Below are 17,451 nucleotides of genomic sequence, written 5' to 3' on the forward strand. Positions count from 1 at the left end.
GCAATTAGCAAACAAATAAGCCAAAACTGGTCTGCTGGACTTTCAGTTAATTATTGTGCTGGAATTGAGGGTTAATTACTGAAGAAAAGAGTAAGTGTGAGTTTTCTGCATTTCATCCTTCTGGGGGTCATTGGTCAGACACTGATACACACAGAGTGGTGGTTGGTGGCTTTAGCAACCTGCTCTTCAGCTTGAATGGTTCCTTAGAGCTTACACTGGTTTGATCAAGTTTTCATTATTGCTCTCTGATTTGAGTTAGAGAAGGAGTGAGACACATGTTCATACACTCTGTCACACACAAACACAGACACATGCACACAGAATACATAGGGGACATGTATAGTACATGCACCCTGTACCATACTAACAATTAAGTCTACTGTAGGCAACTATAGCTTCATATTCATACAAAATTGCCTTCATATGGAGACAGATGAAACTTGGCCTTTTTCTTCCTTGAGCCATGATACTGAAAACAAGAATCAACACCCAGACCAAAAATGATGTCTTTCTTTGTTGCTTGCCTTTTCTCCCTCTCATTATTCTTCTGCATTTTGCATTCAAATTCACCCATCAATTAATAATTCATAGCAAATTTTGCACCTGCACCTAGGATATATTCATCCCATAAGCACCATGAGGTATTCATTGCACAGACTGAAAAGAAACATAGAAACACAAGAAGCTTGCCTTGCACTGAGCAGTAGGATAGATTAATTCTGGAATCCTTGACTATACTCCATCAATTTGTTTTAAAAAGATGTGGTGATTTCTCTACCAAGTTTCAAATTATTTTGGTGGACTTGGACATAAAATTCATAAAATTGTCTTACTTTAAATAGTACAAACTCTTCCCACAAACATGCATATTTCCTGGTTGTATAATCCAAAGCTGCCACAAGCTTTTAAGCTGTAGAGTTTTTTATGGATTACCCTGTCTGATCTTAAAGTGGGACATATACAGCTATACCTCTCTAGAGCTGTGCTCTACTGTACTAACTGTTAAGAAGCAGAAGGCAGCTCAGAAAGAGCATCCTTAAGAAGCTTTGATAAATCATAAAAGCAATCTCTACATGGCAGGGAGACAGAGATAGTCAAAAAGAAAGTTATTTTATATCACCCTTAATAGTAGCTGCCTTAATAGTAGCTGCAGACTCTCCTTGTCTGGTTCAGTCTGGGTTAGATGTGAACATTCCCAAGAGCATTTTGTGGTTGTGTAACTGCATCCTGCCTCATCTCCTTGTGAGTGGCTTCAGCAAGCAAGATCTTTGGCAGGGCTAAACAGTCAACACAACTTTGCTCTTATTCTCAATATTAAATTTTGAACCCAAGCTTGCACCTGCACATCCATGTAATTTCCTCCAAAGCTGAAATGCCACTGACTAGTGAACCAGTGGGGTGGCATTAACACTCCCAAATAACCTGCAAACTCATTTCATGCACAACAGGAAAACCTTTGCCACTGGAAATATTCAGAAAGAAAACAGGAAGGATGATTGAGATTTCATTACTTTATGTTGGCTTCCCAAGCTGCAAATCATTAACAGATGCTTTTAAAAAATCACAAGGATTCTTACTCCTACAATGGACAGTCCCAAGAGAACTCTGAGGAAGAAGTTAGCTTGCCCTTTCCAGCAGCCACACGAGGTCAGTGTCGGCTCATACAAATAGAATGAGCTGAGCATTCCCTTGAATGTCATTGTGCACCTGCCAGGGCTGTGATAGGCTGGATGTGATGCTGGAAGTAACCTCAGGCAAGTGTAACACCATGGCTAAGCACAGAACCAAGTGCAGAATGAATGGACATAAAGGCAAAGCTGTGTGTTCTTCTGATGCAAAATGTTGCTGCTGGTAAATAATTTCTCTTTTCAACACTACTATCATGCATCCTGGGGGTATATGAATCACAGTTTCCTTATGTTTTTCCCATTGCTGATGACATAGATTGGAAATTCAGACCCAGCATGTGGCTTAGTGCCCATAGATTGCTTTGTGTTTTACATCATTATGTTCTCAGATGATGAACCTGAGTTCTCACAAATCTGATTTCCTTTACAGGCTCTTCAGGAATCACTGCTTCTTATTAAAATAGCTGAGCTAAGATTAGGATATTTCACTATCAAAAAATGTGAGGGCACAGAGCTTCCTGAAATTTAACTGGAGCATTTCAATAAATCAAGCTCTTAATACAGGAATTGCCATGAGGCAATAGTCAATTATCAACTTTTTGCTTCATACAGCTTTCATTAAAATGACTAGTGAGGCTTTGGCATGAACACATCCTCCCAGAAATAATAACCATTTCTTCAGTGGAAGGCTTTTCAAAGACTGGAACAGGCTATCCAGGGGAGTGGTGGAGTCATAATCCCAAAAAACATTAAAAAAAATGTGTGGCTGTGGTAATTAAGAACATGGTTTACTGGTGGACGTGGTGCTGGGTTGATGATTAGACTTGATGATCCTGGAAGTGTTTTCCAACCTTAATGGTTCTATGATTCCAAAAGAAGAGAATTTTTATGCAAGTACAGAATTTGAAATGGAACAGATCTGCTACTCAGCTGAATTTCTCCTTCAGTTTGAACATCCCTAACTATTTTAAGGAATGATGCTCTAGATCTTGTGTTGAAAAATGTAATCCATTCTACCGGTGACATGTCAAAGCTCAGCTGAAAGCATAAGCTGGATACATTCTGGAAACCTTTTAGGTTTCTGTCTTTCTTGTGTTCTACACTTCCTTTTCTGGGAGATGATTCATACACAAAGAAAGATTAGCTCTGTGGTAGAACAACTGTTTTCTCTGTTGCCATACTTTTGGCAATATAAACACAAACAACAAGCAAAAAGACAAATCATAGTTAAATACTAAAATCCTCTTAAGCCGCTTTATCAGGAAGCCAGCTGTTGGTGGTGTCATAGTTAAAAAACAAGTTTCTATTTTTGTTTAATTTTAGATATTTTGTTTTGGTTTTGCATGATATTTATTTAGAAGTCTTCCAGTGTGGTTGTCTCTGGAAAAACAGATGCTGGAACTGGACCTACATTTCATTGTTCCTCTGTTACACCTTGGCTGTTCTCTAAGGATTGCAGAACATCTACCTATGTGCTTGCTTCTCTTTTTGTTAAAATGTATGGAAATTAATAGTTGATAGAGACACTGAGGTCTTTCCAAGCTAGGGTTCTCTTGAAGCATTATAGGAAAACCTTGATAACTCTTCTGCTTGCTATGGAAAAAGTCCATTTGCCTACTTTGACCAACTCAGGTCAGATTCAAATATCACCACAAATAGTTCTGCTCCAGAAAGAAAACCCAGGGTGAAAATGTGTCAGAACAAAAGTGGAAGTGTTTCAGCCCTTCTGGCTTTCTCAGCAAATGACAGGACCACATTATGCCACTGTTCTTCTTCTTTCATTCCCTCTTAATTCTGAGGGAGGGAGGATTCAGGGCATAGACACTACTTCCTGTTTCATCTTGGCATCTAAATGTAGAGTGAAATTAGTTCTGTGAGGGTGTTTTTACTTTCAACCAACCCAAAACAGTGAATGTCACAGCCTCCCTGTGAAAGGATTTCAACTGGGGTTTTTTCATAATTGAATACAAGGAAAATGGAAGTTCAAGTCATGGAAAACATCCTCAGATAGAATTCTCTTACCTTCCTTCAAGCCTGCTGCAATGCCATTCAGTTACTCTTGGATGAAAATTTCCATTATAAAGTTCCCATGACACAGATGCAAAGACCAAACCTACCCCCAGCTGTCTCTTCCTCTTCAGGACTGCTCTCACCAGCAGCACATGCTGAATGCCCTCCTGCCCAGTGCACTTCCCACAGGAATGAAAATTACTTGTTCCTATAATTTTTCCAGAAGGGAACTGAATCAGCTTGAATCAAACACTTAATCAAACACTTTTTTAAAAAAAAACAAAAACAAAAAAAAAAAAACACCCAAAAAACAAAAAACAAACAAACCAAAACCAAACAAAACAAAAAAAAAAAAAAAAACAAAAAAAAAAACAACAACAAAACCACCAAAAAAACCTACCAAGCAGTTTATCAGTTTTATTCTCATCTTCTACTACAGGTCAATTGGAAAAGGACCCAAGGAGTGCAAAGTCTTCATGATGGTCCCTGGTTCATAGAAGTGTTTGTGGTACATCTTTAGATCTGCACTGAGAAAACTCAATTTCCCTTAATTTTTTTTAGTTGTTTGTTTGTTTGTTTTTTGATAGGGTATTCTTGTAGATCCACCTAAGCACATTGTCCTCAAGGGTGCAGCCTCCAAGTCAGATGATAAATGGCTGAAATAAGGTATCAGAGGCCAGGCCAAGCACAGTCCTAATGTGGAGTGAAACACACCAAGTAAGAGAAGTTAATGAAGAACAAGAAATAATAATAATTTAAAAAACAACCCAAAAAACTTTAAAAGCCTTTTGTTAGAGAATATCAGTCAAGGCTCTGTCAGAGGCTTTTACAGCTTCAGACACATTTATAAAAACTATTTCAGCTATCTCTGCAGTGTTCATCATTCACAGAGGAAACAAGTACATTGTTAGACTGAAGTGCTAAGAGAAACAAGCAGGAATGAAACAAACCAAACAACTGAGAGACCCTGAAAATGCTCATATGATGTCATAATGTTTTCACCACCTGATTAATCTCGATTAGGGCAATTTTGAAGCAATATTCCTAGTAGACAAGAGCACTTAAAGGTTTTGTGGTTTTGAGACAACAGAAATTCTTCAATGGTTCCTCAATTAGAGTAAATATTGACCTCTCCTTTGAACAAGACAAAATGGAAGAGTGGAATCAATTAAACATATCCTCTGACTGCCAGCCCAGGGAGAAGAGTTTTCCAATTGATCCTAAAGAAGTAGTGATTGCTGAAGAAGTATCACTGCTCTTGTTCTAGGGTAAAGGAGTTTCAATATTCCCTCAGCTATTTTGTACACTATTTTCTAGAGGAAATGATGCTTATACTGTCCTGCTACACATTTCAGCTGGAGTCCAATTTCATCTAAATTTGATGGGGAGATAGAATTCACTTAGGTATTAAAGTCTCACTCCTGCACACAGGAGAACACATCTGAAAAGGAAAACCAAAAACCAAACCAAACCAAACCAAACCAAACCAACAAACAAACAAAAAACCAAAAACAAACAAAAACCCCCCACCAAAAAAAAAAAAAAACCCACACAAAAAACAAAACAAAAACCCAAACAAACAAAAAACCAAAACAAAAAAACAAACCACAAAAAGAAACCCAAACCAAAACAAATACTGAAGTGCAAGCTTGGCCTTTATTAGCTAAGTTAATCTGCTCATTTTGTTTTACCTGTCGAGTAATTCAGCATCAGTATCGACTTAATTCATAATGATTATTTATTGCTTTTGAAATTAATGCCTAACACTAAGAAATCTAAAACTATTGCGTATTTCCTGGAGTTCTTAAGTAATAAAATGAACAGTTAATTCTCCTCTTACTCTCATTTCCCCCTTTAAATTTTAAAATACATTTACCCCATCTTGCTAGCAACCAGGCAATATTTTATTTTGCTTTCTGAAAGGAGTTAGCATGAATAACTCAGTGTCCACTGTGCTCATTAGAACACTAAACCAACCTTAGTCTACTCTAGGAATATTGAGGGGATCAAAAGCTCATAATGTTACAAAGTTAAAATTTATATGTCATGAGGAAAGATAGAAGAGGTGAAAGTTATAGGTAAAAGTCAAGAGCCAAAATTTTTCTCAGATTGATATCCTGTATTGCTGCATTCAGTCTGGGGTCACAAATGGCCGTGTCTCACTCTAAAGTAAAGAAAAGGGCAAAAAATTCACCAGGGGTCTTGTTCATCCACTCCATCTTCACTAGTGGCAGAGGTGGACGATATTCTCACTTATCAGTGTGCCACATGCACCTTGTGGAGTTATAAACAAACGCATCAAATGCAAATAGTAATAAATGATTCCCAAGGTGCCTGTCCCTCAGGGTACCCACTCTCTTCACTGCAGTAGCTGTGTGTTTTCGAAGACAAATATTTGTATTGGAGAAGCTGATGGAAAAAAAAATATCTCATCTCACATCTGGTGTCAGCACAGACAGGTCAGTACTGTCAGACATATTTTTATTTCTTCGCCTGAGCTCTTGTCCCTTCCCAATGGGTTGAGCAGGTTTTGTCCTGGAGCCAAACCAAAGCTCAGTGACAAAACCCCCTCTTGTTTTGTTGTTTGGTGGTGTCAAAATGTAACTGATGTTTTTTGACAAAATGCCCGTGCCTGTTGGGGCTTCCAGATGCAGCAGATTCCTGATATCTCTCAGCATGGGCATTAATGTAGTGGGCAGTTAGTTCAGCTTTCCTGGATGTTACTTTCCGAAGTACCATGATGTGATGAATAACAAATTGTCCATGTTACCCTCCCTCTTCTGAGGCTTTTTTATGCTTAGTAATAACTACTCATTCTGACAGAACTAGCTAGGACTCCTCTGAAATTAAATGTTATTTGTGGGAGGATGTTATTATGTTATTAAATGTTATTTGTAGGTGTCTCAGCGCTAGATCTAAATTATATGGCATGCTCGATTCAGCAGGGCAGAATACACCACCACCTTCTCTGGCCAGGAAGCAGAGTTATTTTGTCCTGTCCCTGCTGTTACAAGGACCACCTAATAATTATAACATCTAATCCGTTCAACAGTCTAAGCCCTCATGCTGTCAAGCTTCCTGCAGTCTCACCTTTGAACACAGTGGGAAGTTCATAAGTCAGTCAGTGTCTGAGGACTTGTAAGGTGTGGAGCCAACCAAACCCCAAGCACTTGATCAGTTCTGCAGTTCCCCTCCCTGGGGATTCATGTACACTTGATCAAAACCTCTTTCTTTGCCCATGCCTGTTTAAAAAACTATTTAAATGATTTTGACAAAGGGATCACAGAGGAAAGGAAGGAAGGAAGAAGGAGAGGGAGAGAGGAAGAGGAAGGTCGGTAATGAGGAAAAGCAAGCAGATATAAAGGGTTATGATAGATAATCAAGGGATCATAGAAACACAATGGGTTTGAAGGGACCTTCAAGATCACTTTGTTCCAACCCTTCTGCCATGGAAAGGTGTCGCAGTCGCAGTCCTGGTCCAGGGCCACAAGCAAGGAGGCTGCGACACTTTCCCTGGGGTTCCTGAGTGTCCTTGGCCCCCACCAGATGATCGGGGTCGGAAAAATGAGATGGGCTCTGCTTGCCACTCTGAGGAACAAATTTATTAACAGGAACAGAAAGCAAGCTTAACTGGAAGGCTGGACAGAGGCTGAGACAACCAGACACAAGGCTTACAGTGACTTATAAACAGGGGAGGTCTCAGGGGAGGGTACAAATCCTTAGCCAATTAGGTGCACTTAGGGGAGGATCATAACGCGAGGTTTACAGTACAATGACCAGTGGGGAAAACAAAAGGTGGGGAATACTCTGAACCTGTGCTGGGGTGCCAAAGATTAGGGGATTTCCAAAGTGGGAGGGACAGGCACAGGGTAGGATTGACAGGTGAGTGGAACAATCAGGAACACAGGGTGGATCCAAGGGGTGAATGCCAGCTGTATAAAGGAATGCAGGAAGAACTAAACCAACCACACAAGGAAGGAGAAGTGGGGGTACAGACTAAACCATTTGAGGGACTAGAATCAGGAAAAAACACATCACCACAGAAAGGAACGTTTTCCACTAGACCAAGTTGCTCAGAGCCTCATCCATCCTGGCCTTGAACACTTCCTTGGATGGGGCAGCCACACTTCTGTGGGCAACCTGTGCCAGAGTCTTACCACCCTCACAGCAAATTTATTCCCAGTATCTCAAATGAGCCTGGCTTTTTTAAGTTTAAAGCCATAACATTTTGTCTGGTCACTAGATGGATTTTGCAAAAAGTCCCTGTCCAGCTCTCTTGTAGACACTTCAGGCACTGGAATGTTGCTATATGGTTATCTTAGAGCGTCCTCTTCTCCAAGTAAAATATCTCCTATGCTGTGGGTATTACTTTATAGAAAGGCCTAGAAGGATGGATGTATAAAGCTGTTTTTGTTGAATACTCAGGCTGGTTTTGTAACAACATTAGGTTCTCCTTTTCCTGTGGGAGCAGAGAGGCAGTGGGTGAGAGGCACCAGGTCCCTCTCTCCGGTTTCTTTTCTGGCACACTCCAGAGGAGCAGGTATAAGCTTCTCACAGACTGTACGTTGTTGATGTACAGGTCAGAAGTGATTCTGGAGAAGGAGTAACTTTAAATAGATACAGATCTATCCATTGCATCTGATCAACATGCAATATTTTAAGGATTAAGAATAAAGATTATGGACCTTTCAAATCTGTGGTTGTGTCCTTCCATGCCTGGCAGGCGCTGGCCTGGCTGACTCGGATCTGCACATCGGCCAAAGTGTTCCGGTCGGGGTTGCAAGTTGGCAACCTCTTCCTGTGGGTCTCAGCTCCCCACCGGCGGCTGGCCTTGATTGCGTCGTGACTGCGGCGGTGGACAAAAGGTCAACTCTCTGCTAGGCAGGTTTAATGATGGTTTATTAAAGTCAGAGTGGCGGGAGCTCCGCCACTCTTCAAACTGCCCAGAGAGAGCCCCTTCGAATTTCCCTCCCTGAACTTATAAATGGGGGAGGATTTAGGGGTGGTAACAACAGGTCAGGAAATCAGGGAATTCGGGGGGATAACAGGGGGTGTCCACTTTTAAACATCGGACCACTCACAAGGGGGGAAAAGGGGATTTCCCAGGCACCAGCCTATCACTCGACGCCTCTCCTGGGACTTTCCCAAGCCCAGGGAGGGGTCCCGAGGTGACAGACAGGATGCCCCAGAGCCGGGGGGGGGGAGAGGGGATTGAAAAGGATAGGTGGGGGGGGTCGGATGATTGACATAAAACAACTTGCTATACAGCAAACTCACAGGGGAGGAACCATTACAGAAAATGGGGGCACAGTGGAATGAACCATAACATAAAACTTCTTATGAAACTTAAAAAATTACTTAAGAACTTGATAAAACAATTCTTGCACTGCCACACAAATCCAAGATAAAATTCAATATAAATCAACAAAAAGCCAAGACAAAATAACACAATGATTTATTTAAAAGACAGGGAAAAGGTCATAGATCTTATCTGTCAGAATAGCTACCAGTGAAATCTCATTTGAACCTGAATGTACAGTGTTGGCCACTCCTGTTCAATTAATGTTAAAAAATGATTACTTGACATAAGAAGATGAAGGAATGTATAAATAGGCTAATATGAAAACAGTGCAGAAGAAAAACATTTCAAAATCTAAAGAACTTGACTTTAGTCTCAAAGAAATAAGCATGGTTAAAGGGCAGAAATGCTGCCTGTAAAAAAGAAGCAAAGTAACAGGGAGAAGAGAAAAACAGAACACAAAAAACCCCAAACCTTTATAAAGTAGCTGTGAATATAATTTCACTGAATATGAAAAGTTTCCAGCCACCAAACACTATGGTCTGAAACAACTTTCTGGAACAACCTTCTGGTTGGAATAAAGGGAAATGGAAGCTGAGCTTGCCTGGAGATTTTGGTCAGTGATTTTGTAACTGAGGTTACAGGACTCTCTTCTCTGCAAGCTAAGCTATCCCTTTCAATCAAATATAATACTTTTATATAGACCCATGTTTCCAAATCAAAATTTGATTCTCATTGTGTCTCAGAGCAGTGACCTTTTCTCCTTTCAGCAAATCTTGCCCACCTCAATTAAAATAAAGGTCAAGATTAGGGAATTAAAAGTGAGAGTGGAAGCTGCTGTTGACTATGAAAATGGTCATGGTCTGCTATGAGTGAAGCAGAAGGAAGAGAAACATTCACAGCTGCAAGCATAACAAATTTCACAAATAAGTTAAAATCTGAGAGTTGCTTTAAGAGAAAATTATGATTTTTTTTCTTCAAAAATACTCATGGCTTAAGTTTGCAAAATACATGAATGATTTGGCTTAAGTTTCATCTTCAAGTAACTTTGAAAATCAAAGTTCCATTTGCCCTCAAAACCCAGAAACCTACATCATTCGAATACCTTAAAAAAGAAATAATTTCTCATTTATGCTGCTGTTTCTAAGAGCACCATGAATCAGGGAGGAAAAGTTCTGAATATGACTCAAAATATTCCTAATCCTTTGCCACTAAGGAAAAATTTCCACTTACATTATTTTCAGCCCATACTATGGCAGTTCAATATACAAAGAAGAAAATTACTTTGCTTGCTAAAAACATGTACATGCCTGCATGATATTGTGGTTATTGTTCTGTCACTTAATGTAGACACACTGGACTTGCAAATTTAAGTCTTTATCTCAAGATCTGAAATATTAACCTCCTTTCTAAATCAATCATCACTGAATATGTATGATTTACTGCCCAGTCATACATGGAGTACCATTAAATTCAGTCTCCAAAGCTGACTTTTTGACTCATAGTAAAATATTATGCCCAGAAGGAACCATGGAGTCTCTGCAGTGTATATTCTACCAACAGCAGAATTTCACCTGAAATTTCACCTACTGAAATGTATTATCTCCTAATATTGTTGAGCCTTGGAACATATTGTATTAAACGCTGTAACTTTACAAAGTTAAAAAGAATATCTGGCAGTTTCTGCCCTCAAGTCCCTGCGATTTCAAAGTATGACAAAAAGGCAACTGGGAACTTTCAGAAATAGAACAATCTGCACAGTTGAAAACTGTCAGCTTTCATGTGCTAGACATGCAATTGAATTACTTTCTTGAGTTTCCTTTCACTTCCCTGAGACCAACACAGGATGAAATCTGTAGCTGTTGAGAGAAAAGCCTCATCAGCACAACAAAATGGGAAAATAACCCTGAAAATAGTGCTGAGGTAAAAGCCCTTCCACTCTTTCGTATCCTTCCAAAAGGCTGGGGGTGAGAAAGAACATGTTGCTAACTGTGTAACGAGGCACAGATTGAAAATTGCTTAAAAGCCTGTGCACAGTAACAGGGTGGATTTTACCCAGCGGCACTCCAAGAAAATGATTGTTATTGTACCTTTTAGTTATTACCAACTTGGTCTCCAGGACCTTGGTAAGTGCCATTAGACATCTGCTGTGCGACTATTCTCAGCAAGTAAAGAAGACACCAAGTCTTTAAAAAATATAAATAAGTCAAGAACACACTGGGTGGATGTTTATTTATTTCTTTTTTAATTCCTCACAAATAACTTTTTTTTAAAACTTAAATATTATTATTATTGGTGCAGGTTGGCATGTGCTATTTGCTGTATCCAGGTGAGTTGGATAGCATGGGCTCTACTCATTTTAACACTTATAATAGCTGAACATCTGATTAAGATGCATTTTCCAAACAACTGAAGAAAGGTGTGCTATAGGTTGAATATCTAGACTCCTCACTTTTCACATTTCACAACCCGTATTTGCTTTACTTGTGCCATAGTTCTGCAGGGTTACTCTTGTAAAAAGAAGGGCAAATGGAGAGAAAAGGGACTGGATCCAGAAAACAGAGGATGAATTTAAAGAAAAAAAAAGAAAAATCTATTTCTGATGTCTTCACTGTGAGAGCAGGGGAGAAGCAGGAAAGGCCTTGGTGATGTGCAGACACTGTTCAGCAATAGATAAAATGTGAATGTGTTACCAGTACAGGCTTAATCAGGAATGTAAATCACACCTCTGTACCAGCTGCTAGGGAGGATATAACAAACTCCAGCCAGACCAAGCCTGTGCAAACATATTCATGAGGAAGATCTCAGAGGTCAAGTCTGGAGTGTGAGGTCTTCTTTCGCCACTGGTGGTCTCTCCTATCATTAGGGGGAATCCCAAATTACTCTAGAACCTGGGTAGAGATGCTGCCATCCTACCTGTGGATGAAGCTGGGCTGCTGCAGGCATGGGAATGCAAAATGTATGGCTGCAGGAGGAAAACAGCATGTGACAGCACAAGCTCCCAGTGAGGGTGGGATGGGAGCAGTTTTCACCCCAGCTCTTTGGTTCTTCCCGTTTATTAGCCAGTGCTTGCATAGCAGAAATGAGTCAAGGCTACAAGTACACCATTAAATGTGCTGTGACTTTCCTCTGGCACTGACTCTACTGGCATGATGGAGTCAATATCTGTCCTATGAAACTCTCTTGCTGTCCAAAACAGGATGGTTGCATCTGATGTGCTTCTTGGAAATGTCCCGTGGCCCCCTCATTGACTGGTTAATGCCTGGTTGGCTGGTCCTGACCAAAACCATGCCAGGAACTATTTTAACCAATCCACAGCAAGGTGTTGTCAGAGCCTGAGTAGGACATAGACACAGTAGAATGGCCCAACAAGCAGATGTGTTTTTTTCCCCCCAGCAGCCTGATTATCTGCTGTAGCTATTCAGGATTGCCAGGTGCCTGCGGCAAACAGAAGTTATTCTGCCCCAAATGGACCCAGCTCCATGGAAGTGGCTCCTGGATGGACCCAACTTCAGAAATCCTTAGACTTCTAATAGTTCATCATGCCAGTGTTCAGCAAAAAATAAGAAGCCTCTCTTGCAGATTGAGTCCTCACCTTGCAATAACCACCCTGTAGACAATGCAGATCTGGAATAGCAGAAGGACAGGAAGGGATCCCTCCTTCAGAAAAGTCTTGTTTTGTCCCCATGTATGCTCTACTTTTTGCTCAGGCAAGACAAAAATGTAGGGGAACAGCAAATAATAACAGTGATATTTGCAGGAATCCTTCCTTTTCTCTCTGTTCTACATTGTCCTTGTTTTCACATGTTGTTAAATTAGGACACTACACATACACAAAGAGCTAACACAAATTCTCTCACAGAAGCAGGCCCTCAACCTCTTGCCAATTCCTGGCATTTTTGTTTTCCATAAGGCCTTACCTTGGAATCAAACACAAAGCTGCTCCTCTCCAGCTTTTGAACCTTGGTAAGGCAGAGGGGAGAGCCTTGAAAAGCGAAGGCAACTGCAGAAGAGCAGGCAAATATTCACTTCACAGCAACCCTCTTGGGCTGTTTCCTGTGTTTTTTCTTCTCAGTTTCCCCCTGATCAAAGACCACTGCCTGCATAATACATGAAGCCATGATAGCTGACAGCACCTCTGGCTCAGAGCTGGGGAGCGCTGGAAGACTTTGATGTCTGCATGCTCTGAATGGCCCTAATAAAGGCTCCTCCCCTGATTGCCCACACATCATTCAAACCCCTGCTCAGGGGCAGAAATGAAGAATAACAGTTTCCTCACTTCTTTCACTACATTGGTGCCTTTTTTATCCCCTGAATGAAGCTACCCCAAATGGACTATCTAGGGCATAAGGAAGCAAGCATGGGACAAGATTGGTATAAACATGGTGAGGGATAAGAGAAGGAGGAAGAAAACTTGTTCAGTGACACTGACAGAGATGGGTAAATACAGGGCAGTATCTCAGAGTGGAGAAAAAACATTCCCCACTGCTGCACAAATGAAAGGGATTAGCTCCCAGCACCGAAGCCATGCTTTATGCTAGGCTTCTACATGCTTTGAAGCACAAGCCTGAGAAATTGAAAAGGAAACAATCCTTAATCCTGCTTTTTCACGATTTAGTGATAAAGTCAAATCCACTTTGCTGTAAGTAGCTCAGCTGTTTTCTAGAAGCCAGGCTATTTCCTGAGATACAAGGCTTTGCTTATATAAAGAGATCGACATTGTTACTGGGGTAAGGGGTGGGGAGGAGCAGGCAGAGGTGTGTGGGAGAAATTTGGATGCCCTTTGCAGAAGGCTGCCTTTTTTGATTACATTATTGACATTGTTACTGTTTGTTTTTTGTATGACTTGGGAGTGGTGTGTAAAAAAAGGAAAAAAGAAATATGAGGAAAGAAAAGCATTTTGTCCATTTTTACCAAGACATTATTCCAAAATGCCATTCTACCGGTCCATTTTTTTACTTCTCATTACATGGAATTTTTTTCAGAAAAGAATAACATCTGCTGTTCTCATCCTGTCCAATATGAATGACGCAGTCTGAATTACATATGACCCATCCAGCTAAAAAAGACTATCCACTTATTCCCTGAATGGCTACTGAACACACAGGTCTTAAAAGCATCATGCAAGTGTATTTTAAGGTCTAACCCAATGAAAAAAGCTATCTGCAAAACAATAGAAAGCTATAAAACAATTAAAATTCTGCATAAACACCATTAACAATAATGGTACTTTTAAAACAGGAAGCTTTTACTGATTCATCTTGAGCCTGGAGGTTTTGATACAAGAAAAAAGAGCTTCCAGTGAATAATGAAAGGAAAAGCCACTAGAATAGACGCATCCCATTCCACTAAAATTCTGCAGTTCTACTGATGGCATTAGGCTTATATTAGTCATTCAAGATGACATATGACAAAAATAATTTGATATTTGTTAAATAATATCAATTTTGTTAGTAATATCTATAAAACTTTAAAATACAGACTGAAAAGACAGGTTTTAAATAAATGGCATTTTACCTGCCTGAGAGCAGTCTGCATTTAGAAATATAATAAAAGATTAAGATATAAACCATAAATATGGACACCTACGCACACATGCATTTTCATATTTTGTCAAATGTTTTTTATTAAAAAACCTTGCAGATATTGTTTTCATTTTGTAATTTGCAAGGACCTTGGGTGAAGATTTCTTTCATAAGCATGAAGCAAAGCATTTTAAATTTTCTGTAGTACTGAGTATTGCATGACCCAATAAATGTAATTCCTGCAGTCACCAAACTGCACCTGATGAAGTGAAATGGCAGCTTTTTAAACAACTGCACGTTACTGTTTATTGCTATCAGGAAAATGTAGTCCAGGCTTTTTACAGATAGAGATACTGAAAAACATCATACTGGGGGAATGGCTTTAAGCTGAAAGAGTGCAGGTTTAGATTACATATTCAGAAGAAAATTTTTACTGAGTCTGGTGAACCATTGTCCCAGGTTGCCCAGAGGAGCTGTGGATGTCCCATCCCTGGGAGTGTTCAAGGCCAGGCTGGATGAGGCTCTGAGCAATCTAGTCTAGCAGAAGGTGTCCCTGGCCACGGCAGGGGAGTTGGAACGAGATGATCTTGAAGGTCTCTTCCAGCCTGAATCATTCTCTGATTCTACGAAATAACAATTCATTAGCCTACTCCAAACCCCCTGTTAGTTTCCACCTTTGATGTTACCCTATTAATGCACTCATTTCTCCCTTCCCTCCTGCCACTATGGTACCTTGTTGTTGTGCATTATTTGGGTTTATATTGTATTTCATTTTTATATTGGGTTTTGTAATGGTTTCTGCTGTACTCCCCTGTTCCCCTGGTAAATGTATAATCCCGAGATTTGTCCCTGCTCCTTTTCCCTGCCCATTCTCCCACACTGGAATGCAATACCTTATCTCTGATTGGGTAGTGGCTTGTCCACGCCTCTAGCCCCTTCCCCCTGGATAAAAGCCAGGAGGCCGCGTGGAAAAGCCTCCTGGCTTGGGGAAGGGGACAGTGACCAGAGTGGGCTCATGACCCTGTGGGGGCAGGACTGCAGAGGAAAGACTGAATAAAGCTGTGATTCCCCCTGGTTCAAGGGCAGACTCTTTCCTTTTGCCATTGACAGGGACCTGCTATCTCTAAAGGAAAAGGTTCACAGCTGCTCTGGGATCTATGGGGCCCTGAGGAAAAATTCCTTCGAGCTGTGGTTTGTCTCTTAAGCTGGCCGAGGCAAAAAACGGAGCCGGGAGGCTCCAAGAGATAGAGACACCACAGTACCTCATCTCCAGATATTTGTGAGTGTCAGGAAACCTGAAAGATCAAGTGGAGCGCATCATGCACCAGACATCTATAGCTCAGAGCAAATCCTTTCACTGCTCTTTGCATCGCTTATGTCCAAGACAATTTTGTTTTGCAAAGTCTCCACAAAAGGTCTCTTCCTACCCATGTGCCCCATGGCAGGCAGGCAGGCAGGCGGGCAGACAATGCACTTTTCTCTCTTTCATTACTTCCTGAGTATGGTGTGACCTTCTCCCAATGCTGTTCTAGTCCTTGAAGTCTCTCTAAGAGGGAGTCTTATCTGTATATTGCTTTAAGGTAACCTGCTTACGTTTTATCAAAAGTATCCCTTACTCTTTGTTAAGTCACATCTTAAGGGAAATAATCTATTGCAACTCTGTAAGAAGCATATATGCCATCATAAGTAACTCAGAAAATCTCAGGATTCTCAGAGACAGTGTAAATACCACACTGGAAGACCTTTATGATTTTCATGAGAATTCCCTCAGCAGGGATGATGAAATCAATAGTGATATATCATCACTAAATTTGATTTGTTATTTTTCAAGGTTAATAATCTTGGACTTCTCTTTTGTCTTAGGAGTAAGAATCACCCCTAGAACAACTGTCATTACTATTTTTATTACTTTGATGGATTTATTAAATAGCCTACTTTAAGGTGAAAGCTCAGTTTTATTGCATGATGTGTGCAGTGTCTGAAATTCTGTTATCAAGGTTCATGAGAGATCAGTATGTGAGGTGTACCTGAAAGCTGAGATACACATACCAAAAAATGCCTTAAGAAAAATGAGACTACAACAAACAACCCAAAAGGAAGCAAACAAAAAGGTGCTATGTGGTGATTTCTTCCTTTTGGCAGAGAATAGAAGCAAATGAACACACAACAAAAAGGCAGTGAGAGAGAGGGTGTTTCTATTGGAGACTCAATTTGGTAAACTTTTTAGTGAGTAAGCCAAAAAGCTGAAATGAACTGAAATATGTCAATACAGCATGTGGGCTGTTGTTGTGGATGTTTCATTTCCTGAGGGACCGAGGGAAACCTATTAAAAAAACAAATAGTTGCAACAAAGATGTTGACCAGGCTGTTCCTTTTTATTTTATTGATTCTATTTGTTGTGGTGGGCTACAGAATTCTCACTAATTAAAATAAATGAGTGGGTATCGTAGAGAGAAATTTGCTAAAGAAAGGTTTAAAGGGAAAAGGTTTGGAAATCAGATTTCATATTATCATGGAATGGTTTGATTTGGAAAGGCCCTTCAAAGATCATCTATGGGTAGCCTGTTTCTGTGCTTCACCACTTTCACTGTAAAAAAAAAATAAAATTCTTCCTTATGGTCTAAATATAGCCTCTTTCACTTTAAAATAATTCCTCTGGTTTTATCACTAAATGTCTTTGTAAAAAGTCCCTCTCCAACTCTATTGTAGACACACTTTATGTACTGGAAGGTGATAGAAGTTTCCCCTGGAATGTCCTTTTCTCCAGGCTGAACCGTCTTTCTCAGCCAGTCTTCATAAGAGACACACTCCAGCCCTTTGAGCATCTCCGTGGCCTCCTCTAGACCTTGTCTAACAGATTCAAATCTTCCTTATGCAGGGGACCCCAGAGCTGGACACAGAACTCCAGATGGGGTATCACAAGAGCAGAGTAGAGTAGTAGGGGTGAATCACCTCCCTTGCGGTGCTGGACAGCTGCTTTTTATGCAGC

The sequence above is a fragment of the Hirundo rustica genome, chromosome 1, assembly GCF_015227805.2.
Source record: "Hirundo rustica isolate bHirRus1 chromosome 1, bHirRus1.pri.v3, whole genome shotgun sequence".
Lineage (NCBI taxonomy): Eukaryota > Metazoa > Chordata > Aves > Passeriformes > Hirundinidae > Hirundo > Hirundo rustica.